Consider the following 18,490-nt stretch of genomic DNA (forward strand, 5'->3'; position numbering starts at 1 on the left):
CATCAGTTTAAACCACTGTAATTTGACTCAAATGCTGTGTCCACAGTGAGGACCCTTCTTCTAAGACATGTTTAGATGCTACATTGGTGCTGAATGATGATCTATAATTAATGAAAAGTAAATTGATCTGTTATCAAAAAGCATTCAGAGTTATCTTGATATTAAAATGGTAAGATAGAGACGTACATACACAGAGAAAAAACATTCAAAATCACAATTAAAATGAACAAAAAACAGAAAACAAACAATAATCAAAAGCAAATCCAGTAATTTATTAACTGATGAAAAAACAAACAGGCAAATCTTCATAACTCATATTTGACCAACAACAAGAAGATCCAGTTGATTTTTATTCGCCAAACACTTGGCTCAAAAAAATCACCACGTTCCCGAAATGGTCTGTTTTCTCAACTTGTGTACTTTGTAATATTTTCCGAGCACAGAACTGCAGGAACTGACTGGGAAGTTTACAGATGTTTTTCTTTATTATCATTATGAAGGTATTTTAAATTTAATTTCATTTTATTTCATATTTATGTATTTCTCATGTTTTGGGAATACTAAAAGGGATTCTAACTTTTCCAGGAAGAAAAGTAAGCTTCTAGAACAATCTTGTCAGGAAAGAATCCTGATACTCACTCCAGTGAAAAAACACAAGGACTGCCTCCAGCATATCAGCCCATCTTATGTAAAGAATCCTGATTGGCTGTTACTCTCTATAAATTCCCGTCCCGCCTGCCTCACGTCTCATTTCATCGGCTCTCTGCGTCTCACTACAATGTCACGGACTGAAACACTGATCACAGTGAATATACCAATGCCTGAGGATGAAGCTGGGTACAACGCATGGACAAGGTATCCTGCCTCAATGCTGCAGAGGCTGAGGGAAGCCTATAATTGGCTGAAGACACTACAGCCGGCCTTGAACCGTGCTATGCGTACTTGGAAGCTCATCACTGCTGTGTACTATTTTGGAAAAGCATTTGGAATGTTGTAGAGGTGAAGTCCACTGACAGGAAGCGGTGTGGTGGTGGTGATGTGTTGTGGTGTAAATGCATTGGTCAATACAGCTGTTACTTTACACCAGTTTCCTTAATGTTTTGTTTCATGTGGTTTCTGTGTATATGACCTCTTCATCCCAGCCATTCAGAGGCTTCTCATGATGGCTGCTTCATCTACATTATACAGCAGCTAGTGGGCTGCCTGGATGCACTGCTTAAGGGGTCATACTCGTCTTCATACCCCACTGTCATCTATCGTGCGACACTCACTGCTGAAAGTATTGTAGTGTTGTGGAGACGACATTCATCGGCTTTCCCTGAACGATATGAAGAAATTGGTGAGAAAACAATTGTGAACATCCCACTGAGGCTTCGCTTGCCGAGTCCCGCACATGTCAGACGGACGAATGCTGTGGCACAGTCTGTGACAAAACCTGTGATTGGTCGGCAAAAAAGAGGCATACAAATAAACGACGCTGGACGAATTTGAAGAGCTTCATTGTGCAAGGCAATTGCTGAGCGCTTCGGCAGAGAAAACAGTACTTCACTGTTAACCAAGCACTTTTTAAATAAACAACAAATATTCTTCTTAAATGTAAGATGTTGAGTCTGTTATTGGGTGATTTCTCTCAGAAAGGAAGTACTTTGGATATTTTGACTGCTGTTAAACTTTTATGTTTTAATTACAGATGTTTAATTTCAAGCACTTTCCAGGTAAAATATCTGTTCTGGATTTTCACTGAAGAATCTTCATCGTTTCTGGACTAGAAGCATTTTGTGCTTTTGCTGCCAAGTGGAGCAAAAGGACAGTAAGGTTGCATCACAACACTGGAGCCACTGGATGGTTGAAGGCGTGTGTGTTTGTTTTGTTCTCTTACAGTTTCTGCGATCGGCCCTCCAGCAATGCAGATTCTACTGAGACACATCCTGTGCTGGGTCCTGGCGAATTCTCTCACAGGTCTGTTTCTCTCCTCCAGCCTATGCTGCCTTATTGTTCTAACACATAAAAATGTTCTGCTCTGCTTTCAACAGGAGAACTTTTCAGACTCTTCTTCCTGCCAGAAGCTCCTACCAGCACAAGTTCTTCTTCAATGAGATCATCGAGTCACAAGCACTGATTCTCTATTAATGTTCAACCTCTGGTTTCTACCAGCACAAGTCTGATTACCTGCAGCAGATCATCAACATCTCAGACATCATAAAGCACAAGCACCTCTGTTTATGTTCAAGCACTGACTCACCCCCCATCCCCTCTAACCCAGTTCCCTCCAACACGCATGGGGTCTTTTTGAATACAGCTGCTGTGACACCATGTGGTGAATTAAAATGTATTACTCTGTACAATTTTCCCTCAAACGTCACTGGATCCTCAGATTTATGTTGGGTTGTTTATTTCAATGCAAATAATGATTCATTCACACTGCAAGCAAACTAAGACTCCTGTACACTCATATGACACCGCATGTAAATGTATTTTATCAAACTTCAACTCCATTTCTGAAAACACCAGCCGCTAAAACTGTTACCTAAAACTGCCAAAGCTACTTAACTACCACAACTGAAACTGCTTGTAGGTTTCAGGTACTTTGGGAAGATTACCAGTTCAATGTCAAACAGTTTAACAAGCATCAAGCAAGAATTGAACTCCTTAAAGGCCTCATAATTCAGAAGATCCAGTGATATTTAGAGGAGAAATGTACGTGCAAGAAGACATGACATCAGAGCCCCCAACAGCTGTGATTTTCATCACCAAAACCGTATTTATTTTCCTCTTAGAGAAGCGAAGATGTCCTTATAACACTGACTGCAAAATGATAACATGGCTTCTGAGTCATGATGTTGTTCAGCCTCACCAAACACACACTGCTGTCACTAAGCACCTCCTACATTCAGCACCCCTCATTTCCATTTTATTTGAGTGTTGCCTTTGCTGTACATGCTGACCCTAAAAAGAATTTCCAAAGAAATACAGCATCAGACCCAACCCTGGCAAACAGATCCTGCAGATAACCCCATCCCACTTTTATCCTGTTCTTTAGTGGACAGGGCTCCCATGGACCCTCACAGGGCAGGTACTATTTGGGTGATGGATCATTATCAGCACTGCAGTAAGAATGACGTGGTGGTGGTGTGTTAGTGTGTTTTGCGCTGGTCTGAGGGGATCAGACAAAGCAGTGCTGATAGTTGTATTTACGCACAGAATCTCTTGCAGAGACACCCAATAAATATCTTGTCTTGTTTGTACTTGTCCAAAGCTAGAGCACGGGCACAAGACAACTAGTGTATATACTTGTCCAAGGCTACCCCATCAGCACAAGACAAGTGGCCCAAGAACTTGTCCAACGTTAGACCAAGGGCACAAGAGAACTGCCGCATGTATTGTCCAACGCTACGCCATCGGAAAAAAGACAACTGGCCCATGTACTTATCCAGCGCTACACCAACGGCACTAAAAACTGGCCCATGTATTGTCCAATGCTACAACATCGGCACAAGACAACTGCCTTATGTACTCCATGGGCACAAGACAACCATTGTGTGTACCTGTCAATCACTTTGTCATGGTCAGCAGGGTCAGTTATCCAACACCACTTGTTAATATGGGTCAGAGAACTTTCATTAACACATCTTTGGTAATAAGCTGCTACAGTACACGTTCAGTTTTTATTATGACAGAATAATATCTTTGTTCCTCATGTGTTACCATAACACTAACCATAACTCATCAGCACAGCTCAGAAAAACAGCCTTTAATGTCCTTCAAACGTCCACATTTCTCTCTTAGCACTGCTACATTCAGCTAGCTCATAGCACATATTCAGGTACAGTGAAACTGAAATAAAGAATAATCAGCTGATATTGGCTTTTACGTTGTTTTTCTCCATCTGTGTGAGTCTTTTAAAAAGTAAACAATTCTAAAGACTTTTTCTGCTTTCACTCCATTGTTTGACGGACAGCTGGATCATTACTAAACTTTACCTGACAGTGTGGTCTTGTGCTCATACAGTAACCCTGAAGGGAATATTTGCATAATAACCGGTTGTACAGGATCTCGGGTAAGTCCCTAACAGACCAACAACCGGCACAACATTTGGGCACAACATGTCTAAATGGCTTCAGTCGTGACTCTCAGTAAGAGAAAAACTAGAGATTTATGGATGGGGGTACTAAAACTTTATGAGGAGGGTCTGAGTGCATGCTTGAGGACACACTCATGATCTGTGTCATCAGTTTAAACCACTGTAATTTGACTCAAATGCTGTGTCCACAGTGAGGACCCTTCTTCTAAGACATGTTTAGATGCTACATTGGTGCTGAATGATGATCTATAATTAATGAAAAGTAAATTGATCTGTTATCAAAAGCATTCAGAGTTATCTTGATATTAAAATGGTAAGATAGAGACGTACATACACAGAGAAAAAACATTCAAAATCACAATTAAAATGAACAAAAAACAGAAAACAAACAATAATCAAAAGCAAATCCAGTAATTTATTAACTGATGAAAAAACAAACAGGCAAATCTTCATAACTCATATTTGACCAACAACAAGAAGATCCAGTTGATTTTTATTCGCCAAACACTTGGCTCAAAAAAATCACCACGTTCCCGAAATGGTCTGTTTTCTCAACTTGTGTACTTTGTAATATTTTCCGAGCACAGAACTGCAGGAACTGACTGGGAAGTTTACAGATGTTTTTCTTTATTATCATTATGAAGGTATTTTAAATTTAATTTCATTTTATTTCATATTTATGTATTTCTCATGTTTTGGGAATACTAAAAGGGATTCTAACTTTTCCAGGAAGAAAAGTAAGCTTCTAGAACAATCTTGTCAGGAAAGAATCCTGATACTCACTCCAGTGAAAAAACACAAGGACTGCCTCCAGCATATCAGCCCATCTTATGTAAAGAATCCTGATTGGCTGTTACTCTCTATAAATTCCCGTCCCGCCTGCCTCACGTCTCATTTCATCGGCTCTCTGCGTCTCACTACAATGTCACGGACTGAAACACTGATCACAGTGAATATACCAATGCCTGAGGATGAAGCTGGGTACAACGCATGGACAAGGTATCCTGCCTCAATGCTGCAGAGGCTGAGGGAAGCCTATAATTGGCTGAAGACACTACAGCCGGCCTTGAACCGTGCTATGCGTACTTGGAAGCTCATCACTGCTGTGTACTATTTTGGAAAAGCATTTGGAATGTTGTAGAGGTGAAGTCCACTGACAGGAAGCGGTGTGGTGGTGGTGATGTGTTGTGGTGTAAATGCATTGGTCAATACAGCTGTTACTTTACACCAGTTTCCTTAATGTTTTGTTTCATGTGGTTTCTGTGTATATGACCTCTTCATCCCAGCCATTCAGAGGCTTCTCATGATGGCTGCTTCATCTACATTATACAGCAGCTAGTGGGCTGCCTGGATGCACTGCTTAAGGGGTCATACTCGTCTTCATACCCCACTGTCATCTATCGTGCGACACTCACTGCTGAAAGTATTGTAGTGTTGTGGAGACGACATTCATCGGCTTTCCCTGAACGATATGAAGAAATTGGTGAGAAAACAATTGTGAACATCCCACTGAGGCTTCGCTTGCCGAGTCCCGCACATGTCAGACGGACGAATGCTGTGGCACAGTCTGTGACAAAACCTGTGATTGGTCGGCAAAAAAGAGGCATACAAATAAACGACGCTGGACGAATTTGAAGAGCTTCATTGTGCAAGGCAATTGCTGAGCGCTTCGGCAGAGAAAACAGTACTTCACTGTTAACCAAGCACTTTTTAAATAAACAACAAATATTCTTCCTTAATGTAAGATGTTGAGTCTGTTATTGGGTGATTTCTCTCAGAAAGGAAGTACTTTGGATATTTTGACTGCTGTTAAACTTTTATGTTTTAATTACAGATGTTTAATTTCAAGCACTTTCCAGGTAAAATATCTGTTCTGGATTTTCACTGAAGAATCTTCATCGTTTCTGGACTAGAAGCATTTTGTGCTTTTGCTGCCAAGTGGAGCAAAAGGACAGTAAGGTTGCATCACAACACTGGAGCCACTGGATGGTTGAAGGCGTGTGTGTTTGTTTTGTTCTCTTACAGTTTCTGCGATCGGCCCTCCAGCAATGCAGATTCTACTGAGACACATCCTGTGCTGGGTCCTGGCGAATTCTCTCACAGGTCTGTTTCTCTCCTCCAGCCTATGCTGCCTTATTGTTCTAACACATAAAAATGTTCTGCTCTGCTTTCAACAGGAGAACTTTTCAGACTCTTCTTCCTGCCAGAAGCTCCTACCAGCACAAGTTCTTCTTCAATGAGATCATCGAGTCACAAGCACTGATTCTCTATTAATGTTCAAGCTCTGGTTTCTACCAGCACAAGTCTGATTACCTGCAGCAGATCATCAACATCTCAGACATCATAAAGCACAAGCACCTCTGTTTATGTTCAAGCACTGACTCACCCCCCATCCCCTCTAACCCAGTTCCCTCCAACACGCATGGGGTCTTTTTGAATACAGCTGCTGTGACACCATGTGGTGAATTAAAATGTATTACTCTGTACAATTTTCCCTCAAACGTCACTGGATCCTCAGATTTATGTTGGGTTGTTTATTTCAATGCAAATAATGATTCATTCACACTGCAAGCAAACTAAGACTCCTGTACACTCATATGACACCGCATGTAAATGTAGTTTATCAAGCTTCAACTCCATTTCTGAAAACACCAGCCGCTAAAACTGTTACCTAAAACTGCCAAAGCTACTTAACTACCACAACTGAAACTGCTTGTAGGTTTCAGGTACTTTGGGAAGATTACCAGTTCAATGTCAAACAGTTTAACAAGCATCAAGCAAGAATTGAACTCCTTAAAGGCCTCATAATTCAGAAGATCCAGTGATATTTAGAGGAGAAATGTACGTGCAAGAAGACATGACATCAGAGCCCCCAACAGCTGTGATTTTCATCACCAAAACCGTATTTATTTTCCTCTTAGAGAAGCGAAGATGTCCTTATAACACTGACTGCAAAATGATAACATGGCTTCTGAGTCATGATGTTGTTCAGCCTCACCAAACACACACTGCTGTCACTAAGCACCTCCTACATTCAGCACCCCTCATTTCCATTTTATTTGAGTGTTGCCTTTGCTGTACATGCTGACCCTAAAAAGAATTTCCAAAGAAATACAGCATCAGACCCAACCCTGGCAAACAGATCCTGCAGATAACCCCATCCCACTTTTATCCTGTTCTTTAGTGGACAGGGCTCCCATGGACCCTCACAGGGCAGGTACTATTTGGGTGATGGATCATTATCAGCACTGCAGTAAGAATGACGTGGTGGTGGTGTGTTAGTGTGTTTTGCGCTGGTCTGAGGGGATCAGACAAAGCAGTGCTGATAGTTGTATTTACGCACAGAATCTCTTGCAGAGACACCCAATAAATATCTTGTCTTGTTTGTACTTGTCCAAAGCTAGAGCACGGGCACAAGACAACTAGTGTATATACTTGTCCAAGGCTACCCCATCAGCACAAGACAAGTGGCCCAAGAACTTGTCCAACGTTAGACCAAGGGCACAAGAGAACTGCCGCATGTATTGTCCAACGCTACGCCATCGGAAAAAAGACAACTGGCCCATGTACTTATCCAGCGCTACACCAACGGCACTAAAAACTGGCCCATGTATTGTCCAATGCTACAACATCGGCACAAGACAACTGCCTTATGTACTCCATGGGCACAAGACAACCATTGTGTGTACCTGTCAATCACTTTGTCATGGTCAGCAGGGTCAGTTATCCAACACCACTTGTTAATATGGGTCAGAGAACTTTCATTAACACATCTTTGGTAATAAGCTGCTACAGTACACGTTCAGTTTTTATTATGACAGAATAATATCTTTGTTCCTCATGTGTTACCATAACACTAACCATAACTCATCAGCACAGCTCAGAAAAACAGCCTTTAATGTCCTTCAAACGTCCACGTTTCTCTCTTAGCACTGCTACATTCAGCTAGCTCATAGCACATATTCAGGTACAGTGAAACTGAAAAAAGGATAATCAGCTGATATTGGCTTTTACGTTGTTTTTCTCCATCTGTGTGAGTCTTTTAAAAAGTAAACAATTCTAAAGACTTTTTCTGCTTTCACTCCATTGTTTGACGGACAGCTGGATCATTACTAAACTTTACCTGACAGTGTGGTCTTGTGCTCATACAGTAACCCTGAAGGGAATATTTGCATAATAACCGGTTGTACAGGATCTCGGGTAAGTCCCTAACAGACCAACAACCGGCACAACATTTGGGCACAACATGTCTAAATGGCTTCAGTCGTGACTCTCAGTAAGAGAAAAACTAGAGATTTATGGATGGGGGTACTAAAACTTTATGAGGAGGGTCTGAGTGCATGCTTGAGGACACACTCATGATCTGTGTCATCAGTTTAAACCACTGTAATTTGACTCAAATGCTGTGTCCACAGTGAGGACCCTTCTTCTAAGACATGTTTAGATGCTACATTGGTGCTGAATGATGATCTATAATTAATGAAAAGTAAATTGATCTGTTATCAAAAAGCATTCAGAGTTATCTTGATATTAAAATGGTAAGATAGAGACGTACATACACAGAGAAAAAACATTCAAAATCACAATTAAAATGAACAAAAAACAGAAAACAAACAATAATCAAAAGCAAATCCAGTAATTTATTAACTGATGAAAAAACAAACAGGCAAATCTTCATAACTCATATTTGACCAACAACAAGAAGATCCAGTTGATTTTTATTCGCCAAACACTTGGCTCAAAAAAATCACCACGTTCCCGAAATGGTCTGTTTTCTCAACTTGTGTACTTTGTAATATTTTCCGAGCACAGAACTGCAGGAACTGACTGGGAAGTTTACAGATGTTTTTCTTTATTATCATTATGAAGGTATTTTAAATTTAATTTCATTTTATTTCATATTTATGTATTTCTCATGTTTTGGGAATACTAAAAGGGATTCTAACTTTTCCAGGAAGAAAAGTAAGCTTCTAGAACAATCTTGTCAGGAAAGAATCCTGATACTCACTCCAGTGAAAAAACACAAGGACTGCCTCCAGCATATCAGCCCATCTTATGTAAAGAATCCTGATTGGCTGTTACTCTCTATAAATTCCCGTCCCGCCTGCCTCACGTCTCATTTCATCGGCTCTCTGCGTCTCACTACAATGTCACGGACTGAAACACTGATCACAGTGAATATACCAATGCCTGAGGATGAAGCTGGGTACAACGCATGGACAAGGTATCCTGCCTCAATGCTGCAGAGGCTGAGGGAAGCCTATAATTGGCTGAAGACACTACAGCCGGCCTTGAACCGTGCTATGCGTACTTGGAAGCTCATCACTGCTGTGTACTATTTTGGAAAAGCATTTGGAATGTTGTAGAGGTGAAGTCCACTGACAGGAAGCGGTGTGGTGGTGGTGATGTGTTGTGGTGTAAATGCATTGGTCAATACAGCTGTTACTTTACACCAGTTTCCTTAATGTTTTGTTTCATGTGGTTTCTGTGTATATGACCTCTTCATCCCAGCCATTCAGAGGCTTCTCATAATGGCTGCTTCATCTACACTATACAGCAGCTAGTGGGCTGCCTGGATGCACTGCTTAAGGGGTCATACTCGTCTTCATACCCCACTGTCATCTATCGTGCGACACTCACTGCTGAAAGTATTGTAGTGTTGTGGAGACGACATTCATCGGCTTTCCCTGAACGATATGAAGAAATTGGTGAGAAAACAACTGTGAACATCCCACTGAGGCTTCGCTTGCCGAGTCCCGCACATGTCAGACGGACGAATGCTGTGGCACAGTCTGTGACAAAACCTGTGATTGATCGGCAAAAAAGAGGCATACAAATAAACGACGCTGGACGAATTTGAAGTGCTTCATTGTGCAAGGCAATTGCTGAGCACTTCGGCAGAGAAAACAGTACTTCACTGTTAACCAAGCACTTTTTAAATAAACAACAAATATTCTTCTTAAATGTAAGACGTTGAGTCTGTTATTGGGTGATTTCTCTCAGAAAGGAAGTACTTTGGATATTTTGACTGCTGTTAAACTTTTATGTTTTAATTACAGATGTTTAATTTCAAGCACTTTCCAGGTAAAATGCCTGTTCTGGATTTTCACTGAAGAATCTTCATCGTTTCTGGACTAGAAGCATTTTGTGCTTTTGCTGCCAAGTGGAGCAAAAGGACAGTAAGGTTGCATCACAACACTGGAGCCACTGGATGGTTGAAGGCGTGTGTGTTTGTTTTGTTCTCTTACAGTTTCTGCGATCGGCCCTCCAGCAATGCAGATTCTACTGAGACACATCCTGTGCTGGGTCCTGGCGAATTCTCTCACAGGTCTGTTTCTCTCCTCCAGCCTATGCTGCCTTATTGTTCTAACGCACAAAAATGTTCTGCTCTGCTTTCAACAGGAGAACTTTTCAGACTCTTCTTCCTGCCAGAAGCTCCTACCAGCACAAGTTCTTCTTCAATGAGATCATCGAGTCACAAGCACTGATTCTCTATTAATGTTCAACCTCTGGTTTCTACCAGCACAAGTCTGATTACCTGCAGCAGATCATCAACATCTCAGACATCATAAAGCACAAGCACCTCTGTTTATGTTCAAGCACTGACTCACCCCCCATCCCCTCTAACCCAGTTCCCTCCAACACGCATGGGGTCTTTTTGAATACAGCTGCTGTAACACCATGTGGTGAATTAAAATGTATTACTCTGTACAATTTTCCCTCAAACGTCACTGGATCCTCAGATTTATGTTGGGTTGTTTATTTTAATGCAAATAATGATTCATTCACACTGCAAGTAAACTAAGACTCCTGTACACTCATATGACACCGCATGTAAATGTATTTTATCAAACTTCAACTCTATTTCTGAAAACACCAGCCGCTAAAACTGTTGCCTAAAACTGCCAAAGCTACTTAACTACCACAACTGAAACTGCTTGTAGGTTTCAGGTATTTTGGGAAGATTACCAGTTCAATGTCAAACACTTTAATGAGCATCAAGCAAGAATTGAACTCCTTAAAGGCCTCATAATTCAGAAGATCCAGTGATATTTAGAGGAGAAATGTACGTGCAAGAAGACATGACATCAGAGCCCCCAACAGCTGTGATTTTCATCACCAAAAACGTATTTATTTTTCTCTTAGAGAAGTAAAGATGTCCTTATAACACTGACTGCAAAATGATAACATGGCTTCTGAGTCGTGTAGTTCAACCTCACCAAACACACACTGCTGTAACTAAGCACCTCCTACATTCAGCACCCCTCATTTCCATTTTATTTGAGTGTTGCCTTTGCTGTACATGCTGACCCTAAAAAGAATTTCCAAAGAAATACAGCATCAGACCCAACCCTGGCAAACAGATCCTGCAGATAACCCCATCCCACTTTTATCCTGTTCTTTAGTGGACAGGGCTCCCATGGACCCTCACAGGGCAGGTACTATTTGGGTGATGGATCATTATCAGCACTGCAGTAAGACTGACGTGGTGGTGGTGTGTTAGTGTGTTTTGCGCTGGTCTGAGGGGATCAGACAAAGCAGTGCTGATAGTTGTATTCACGCACAGAATCTCTTGCAGAGACACCCAATAAATGTCTTGATTGTACTTGTCCAACGCTAGAGCACGGGCACAAGACAACGAGTGTGTATACTTGTCCAAGGCTACCCCATCAGCACAAGACAAGTGGCCCAAGAAGTTGTCCAACGTTAGACCAAGGGCACAAGAGAACTGTCGCATGTACTTGTCCAATGTTACGCCATCGGCACAAGACAACTAGCAAATGTACTAGTTAATGTACTTGTCCAGTGCTAAGCCATTGGCACAAGACAACTGCCGCATGTACTTGTCCAGCGCTAAGCCATCGGCACAAGACAACTGCCGCATGTACTTGTCCAGCGCTAAGCCATCGGCACAAGACAACTGCCGCATGTACTTGTCCAGCGCTAAGCCATTGGCACATTGTGCACATGTAACTTCCTAATTCGTTGCCCCCTTGTAACCTTCGGGACACAAACCCCTAGTAACCCCCTGGTTGCAGGTCCTTCAGTAAATCACACTTCACGACAAGTTGGTTCTGAGCTTTTACTGGAGTTCATCTGCTGGAGCCTGTTTGAGTATAGTCAGAGGGAATTCAGCAGCTAGTCAGTATCGTACAATCTTACAGCTATAAGGCACCAAAGAAATCGCATCAGTTCGCTATAGCATTCAGACCACATGGTGTACAGAGCTAGCATAACTAGCTGCGACTGATAACCGGTAACAACTCGTGCTTAGTGACTTTCTCCTACGAAGCAACAAAGCAACACTGACAGAAACTAAAATGTACATACTGTGTTACTTCAATGCACCAATTCTTTTCCTGAAAGTACAACAGTAAAACTCATAGTACTTAAAAAGAGAGGAGAAGACGTCTGAACCTACCACATCCCTTCAGTGGCAGAACCGAACTGAACCGGATACGGTAGGGGGCTGCTTTATAAGGTATGCAATACTCCCTCCAACCAGCGAGTGTCGCTGTTTACTCATAGAACCATATATACTGTTGTATTTCCTTTTTAGAACAAATATTGGCGAATTCTACTAAAATGAGTCTACTTAAAATAAAGTTATTTATTATTCTGTTACAAATGTACTTGTCCAACGCTACGCCATCGGCACAAGTCAACTGGCCCATGTAATTGTCCGATGATACGCCATCGGCACAAAACAACTGCCGCATGTACTTCTCCATCACTACGCCATCGGCACAAAACAACTGCCGCATGTACTTCTACAACGCTACACCATCGGCACAAGTCAACTGGCCCATGTACTTGTCCAACGCTACGCCATCGGCACAAGACAACTGCCACATGTACTTGTCCAACGCCAAGGCATTGGCACAAGACAACTGGCGCATGTGCTTGTCCAACTCTACGCCATTGGCAAAAGACAACTGCCACATGTACTTGTCCAGCGCTAAACCAGCGGCCCAAGACAACTGCCACATGTACTTGTCCAACGCTCAGCCATCGGCACAAGACAACTGCCACATGCACTTGTCCAGCGCTAAGCCATCGGCCCAAGACAACTGCCACATGTACTTCTCCAACTCTACGCCATCGGCACAAGACAACTGCCACATGTATTTGTCCAACGCTACGCGATTGGTACAAGACAACTGCCACATGTACTTGTCCAACGCTATGCTATCGGCACAAGACAACTGCCACATGTACTTGTCCAACGCCAAGGCATTGGCACAAGACAACTGGCGCATGTACTTGTCCAACTCTACACCATTGGCACAAAACAACTGCCACATGTACTTGTCCAATGCTACGCCATCGGCACAATACAACTGTGTTGCTCAAGGTCCTCTCATGACAGTGAATTGTGGAATAACTCAGGTGTTAGCACATGTTGTGCTTGGTTGGGAACGACTGCTTCATTAAATTTACTTGTTTGGCCTCAACCACTCCCAAATGTTTTCGTTTACGTTTGCTCTGATTCCAGAGCAGTTTCTTTGAGCTGTCAGAGCTTAAATTTGAAAGCAAAAGCTTTTTTGTTTTTCACTCCAGTAACAGGCTCAGCTGCATTGCTGCCAGCTCAACATTGCACCCATAGTATCTTGTCATTACATACAGATGAGCCTTGTGCAGGTCCCAGAGATGTTAGCATTATAGCGCTGCAAGTGTATGGGCCCACCTGGCAGCAGCTGTCATGATGTTGCTGTGGCTCTCGAGTGCCTGCTGTGGCTTGCCATCAACTGCTAGGCTGGCTCTTCATGCTTGCTACTGGGCTTGGCTGCTGATTGCTGCTGGCTGTGCTTCACTTCATGCTACATTCATTTGTAGTTGACCGTGAGACGAAAGTCGCCTGATTGTAAAGCTGGCAGTGATGACACTGAATATACTGGCCACTTCATTAAGTAGACGGCCTTGTATCTACACTTTTTGTCCATTTTAGAAGCTCCACTTACTGTATAGCTGCACTTACACTTACAGACTGTAGACCATCTGTTTCTCTGCATACTTTGTTAGACCCCGGTTCTTCACTGGTCCAGGACCCCCGCAGAGCAGGTATTTTATTTATGGTGGACCATTCTCAGAGGTTGAAAATTGAAGGAGCATTGTTGTTGTGTTTTTTTGTTAAGCTTTAAATGTGTCAACATAAATTCAGGTGATTAACACTCAACTTTAGTTTAAAATGTTGACTCAGGGAAGTCAATGAACACTCACTGGCCACTTTATTAGGTATCTAGTAAAAGGTTGGATCCCCTTTTGCCTTCAGAAGTGCCTTAATTCTTCATGGCAGACTTTCTACAAGGTGTTGGAAACGTTCCTCAGAGATTTTGGTTGGTTATTTGAGTTCCTGTTGCCTTTCTATCATCTGGAACAAGTCTGCCCATTCTCCTCTGACCTCTCACATCAACAAGGCATTTTCGTCCACACAACTGATCACTCACTGGATATTTCCTCTTTTTCTGACCATTCTCTGTAAACCCTAGAGATGGTTGTGCGTGAAAATCCCAGTAGATCAGCAGTTTCTGAAATACTCAGACCAGCCCGTCTGGCACCAACAACCACGCCACGTTCAAAGTCTCTTAAATCCCCTTGCTTCCCCATTCTGATGTTCGGTCTGCACTTCAGCAAGTTGTCTTGACCACCTCTACACGCCTAAATGCAGTGAGTTGCAGCCGTGTGATTGGCTGATTAGCTATTTGTGTTAACAAGCAACTAAACACTAAACATAATAAAGTGGCCGGTGAGTGTAGATGCATTAACACTGATTTAACATGGATTCTGTAACTGCTTTTTGGGCTGCTAGCACACACTGACAGTATATAATTCTACATTTCAATTCTTCATTCTACATTTGTTTAAAGAGGGGATGAAAGTCAGTGGTAAACAGGCCGCTGTCCTTTTTTGTAATGTGTTGTTGGCATCAAATTCAAAATAGGCAAATAGTTTTCAAAAAACAATTTCTCAGTTTCAACATTTGTTATGTTGTCCTTGTAGTATTTACCATTTAAAAATATGGTTTACATGATGGATGGATGGATGGATGCATCCTATATTGATTTACATATGAACACAATCCCTCCTTCGCTGCATTTTACATACTTTACCAATTATTTTAAGCCATTGCAAAATATAGGAAAATGTGTATCTTTTCCTTGTCATGTTTTTTTATGTTTTACTTGTGCTTAACAAAAAATAAATAAATAAAACAACGAGCTTTAGCTGCTCACGTCTCCACAGTCAGACTGGTCTGTACTGCAAACTGATTCAGGACACAAATCCAACTGAACAGATTTGGTCCACCTCAAACAAAGAAGCTTAAGCTGCAGCATTTTTAATGCCTCTTCATACATCTGTTTTGGTTTATATTAGTGTTTCGTTATGTGTAATAGTATCTATCCATCCATCCATCATCTTCCGCTTCTCCGGGGTTCAGGTCGCGGGGGCAGCATCCTGAGCAATGAGGCCCAGACCTCCCTTTCCCCAGCCACTTCCACTAGCTCCCTGGGACGGATTCCGAGGCGCTCCCAGGCCAGCTGGGCGATATAGTCACGCCAGCGTGTCCTGGGTCTTCCCCGGGGTCTCCTCCCCGGTGGACTTGCCTGTGACACCTCCCAAGGGAGGCATCCTAACCAGATGCCCGAAACAACTCAACTGGCTCCTCTCGACGTGGAGAAGCAGCGGCTCTACTTTGAGTCCCTCCCGGATGACCGAACTTCTCACCCTATCTCTAAGGGAGAGTCCAGCCACCCTGCGGAGGAAACTCATTTCGGCCGCTTGTATTCGCGATCTCGTTCTTTCGGTCATTACCCAAAGCTCATGACCATAGGTGAGGGTGGGAACATAGATCGACCAGTAGATCGAGAGCCTTGCCTTATGGCTCAGCTCTTTCTTTACCACAACAGACCGGTAAAGAGCCCGCATCACTGCTGACCCAGCACCAATCCACCTGTCAATCTCCCGCTCCCTTATACCATCACTCGTGAACAAGACCCCGAGATACTTAAACTCCTCCACTTGAGGCAAGAGCTCATCCCCGACCCAGAGAGGGCTCTCCACCCTTTCCCGCGTGAGAACCATGGCCTCGGATTTGGAGGTACTGATCCTCATCCCGGCCGCTTCACACTCGGCTGCAAACCGATCCAGTGAAAGCTGAAGTTCACGGCCTGATGTCCCCAATAGGACCACATCATCTGCAAACAGCAGCGATGTGACCCTGAGGTCACCAAACCGGACACCCTCCATCCCCTGACTGCGACTAGAAATTCTATCCATAAAAATTATGAATAGAATCGGTGACAAAGGGCAGCCCTGACGGAGTCCAACTCTCACTGGGAACAAGTCTGACTTACTGCCGGCCATGCGAACCAAACTCCTGCTTTGTTTGTACAGGGCCTGAATGGCTCGTAGCAAAGAGTACCCCGTACTCCCGAAGCACCTCCCACAGAATACCCCGGGGAACACATTCGAATGCCTTCTCCAAATCCACAAAGCACATGTGGACTGGTTGGGCAAACTCCCATGAACCCTCCAGTGTTCCACGACCAGGGCGGAACCCGCACTGCTCCTCCTGAATCCGAGGTTCGACTATGAGCCGGACTCTCTTCTCCAGTACCCCTGCATAGACCTTGCCAGGGAGGCTGAGGAGTGTGATTCCCCTATAGTTGGAACACACCCTCCGGTCCCCCTTTTTAAAAAGAGGCACCACCACCCCAGTCTGCCAATCCAGTGGCACCACCCCCGATGTCCACGCAATGTTGAAAAGGCGTGTCAGCCAAGACAGCCCCACAACATCCAGAGCCTTGAGGAACTCGGGACAGATCTCATCCACCCCTGGAGCCCTGCTGCCAAGGAGCTTTTTAACTACCTTAGCGACTTCGGCCTCAGTAATGGACAAGCCTATTCCCGTGTCCCCAGACTCTGCCTCCTCACTGGAGAACGTGTTGGTGGGATTGAGAAGGTCCTCAAAGTATACCTTCCACCGCCCAATGACGTCTTCAGTCGAAGTCAGCAGCACACCATCTCCACTATATACAGTGCTAGTGGCACACTGCTTTCCCCTTCTGAGTCGCCTGACGGTTTGCCAGAATCTTTTCGGAGCCGACTTAAAGTCACTTTCCAAGGCCTCACCGAACTCATCCCACACCCAGGTTTTTGCCTTGGCAACGACTGAAGCCGCAGATCGCTTGGCCTGTCCATACCTGCCAGCTGCCTCTGGTGTCCTACAGGCCAACCATGTCCGGTAGGACTCCTTCTTCAGCTTGACGGCATCTCTCACCTGGGGTGTCCACCACCGGGTTCGAGGATTACCGCCCCGACAGGCACCAACTACCTTGCGACCACAGCTACAGTCAGCCGCTTCAACAATGGAGGAGCGGAACATGGCCCATTCTGAGTCAATGTCCCCCACCTCCCCCGATATCTGGTCAAAGTTCTGACGGAGGTGTGAGTTGAAGATCAATCTGACAGGTTGTTCTGCCAGACGTTCCCAGCAAACCCTCACTATACGTTTGGGTTTGCCTGGTCTGACCGGCATCTTCCCCCAGCACCTGATCCAACTCACCACCAGGTGGTGATCAGTTGACAGCTCAGCTCCTCTCTTTACCCGAGTGTCCAATACACATGGCCGAAAGTCCGCTGACACGACTACAAAGTCAATCATTGAACTGCGGCCTAGGGTGTCCTGGTGCCATGTGCACTTATGGACATCCTTGTGTTCAAACATGGTGTTCGTTATGGACAAACTGTGGTTTGCACAGAAGTCCAAAAACTGAACACCACACGGGTTCAGATCAGAGAGGCCATTCCTCCCAATCACACCCCTCCAGGTCTTACTGTCGTTGCCCACATGAGCGCTGAAGTCCCCCAGTAGGACAATCGAGTCTCCAGGAGGAGCACTTTCAAGCACCCCTCCCAAGGACTCTGGCTGGGTATGAAGGCTGGGTATTCTGAACTGTTGTTCGGTGCATAAACACAGACAACAGTCAGGACCCATTCCCCAACCCGAAGGCGTAGGGATGGTACCCTCTCATCCACCGGGGAAAACCCCAACATACAGGCACCGAGACAAGGGGCTATGAGAAAGCCCACACCTGCCCGCCGCCTCTCACCATGGGCAACTCCAGAAAAGAAAAAAGTCCAGCCCCTCTCAAGGAGATTGGACCCAGAGCCCAAGCTGTGTGTTGAGGTGAGCCCGACTATATCTAGCCGGTATCTCTCGACCTCGCGCACCAACTCAGGCTCCTTCCCCGCCAGTGAGGTAACGTTCCAAGTTCTAAAAGCCAGTTTCAGCAACCGAGGATCAGAACGCCAAGGCCCACGCCTTCGGACACTGCCCGATCCACAATGCACCACACCCCTACTACTGCCCCTCCCACCGGTGGTGGGTCGATGGGAGGGGGGACT

Source organism: Pygocentrus nattereri, chromosome 23 (assembly GCF_015220715.1).
Source record: "Pygocentrus nattereri isolate fPygNat1 chromosome 23, fPygNat1.pri, whole genome shotgun sequence".
Classification (NCBI taxonomy): Eukaryota; Metazoa; Chordata; class Actinopteri; order Characiformes; family Serrasalmidae; genus Pygocentrus; species Pygocentrus nattereri.